We start from the raw sequence: 1,495 nt of genomic DNA on the forward strand, positions 1-1,495 counted from the left end.
ATCCCGCCTGCGCAAGGACACCCCCACTCCACATAAGTCTCTGCACACAGGACACGCCCACTTCAGATACAGTCTCTGCACACAGGACACGCCCACTTCAAATACAGTCTCTGCACACAGGACACGCCCACTTCATAGTCTCAGCACACAGGACACGCCCACTTCACATACAGTCTGTGCAAGGACGCGCCCCCTTCACATAAGTCTCTGCACACAGGACACGCCCACTTCACATACAGTCTGTGCACAGGACACGCCCACTTCACATAAGTCTGTGCACACAGGACACGCCCACTTCACATACAGTCTGTGCACACAGGACACGCCCACTTCATAAGTCTGCACACAGGACACGCCCACTTCATTCAGTCTCTACACACCGGACACGCCCACTCCATACAGTCGCTGCACAAGGACACGCCCACTTCACATACATTCTCTGCACACAGGACACGCCCACTTCACATAAGTCTGCACACAGGACACGCCCACTTCATACAGTAGCTGCACAAGGACACACCCACTTCACATACATTCTCTGCACACAGGACACGCCCACTTCACATAGTCTCTGCACACAAGACACGCCCACTTCACATACAGTCTCTGCACACAGGACACGCCCACTTCACATACAGTCTCTGCACACAGGACACGCCCACTTCACATACAGTCTCTGCACACAGGACACGCCCACTTCACATACAGTCTCTGCACACAGGACACGCCCACTTCACATACAGTCTCTGCACACAGGACACGCCCACTTCACATACAGTCTGTGCACAGGACACGCCCACTTCACATACAGTCTCTGCACACAGGACACGCCCACTTCATACAGTCTCAGCACACAGGACACGCCCACTTCACATACAGTCTGTGCACAGGACACGCCCACTTCACATAAGTCTGTGCACACAGGACACGCCCACTTCATTCAGTCTCTACACACCGGACACGCCCACTCCATACAGTCGCTGTGCAAGGACACGCCCACTTCACATAAGTCTGCACACAGGACACGCCCACTTCACATACATTCTCTGCACACAGGACACGCCCACTTCACATACAGTCTGTGCACACAGGACACGCCCACTTCATACAGTCGCTGCGCAAGGACACGCCCACTTCATACAGTCTCTGCACTTCCCCCTCCCCCCCCATATTCAGGTGTATTGGGGAGGGTGTGAAGAGTTAAATGTTGTCCGGGGCCCTCAGGATATCCTCCGGGGCCCCAGCACAGCTCAGCTCGTCCCTCCAGGAAATGTACAAATAACCCGACGCATCACATGACCGCCGTACAGAGCGACGAGGATCCCAATCTACAAAGAGGACCCGTCACCCCCAACATCATACGAAACACGCGTGCTGGTCTCCAGCCGCCTCTTCACAGCCACTTCCTGTCTACATGACCCCAATGGAGGAAGTTCATCTCTTATTTCCAGAGCACCCCCCCCCCCCCCCCCCCCCACTAAACTATCCCTCACCG

This window comes from Nanorana parkeri, unplaced genomic scaffold (assembly GCF_000935625.1).
Source record: "Nanorana parkeri isolate BGI_ZX_2015 unplaced genomic scaffold, ASM93562v1 scaffold4262, whole genome shotgun sequence".
NCBI classification, from domain to species: Eukaryota; Metazoa; Chordata; class Amphibia; order Anura; family Dicroglossidae; genus Nanorana; species Nanorana parkeri.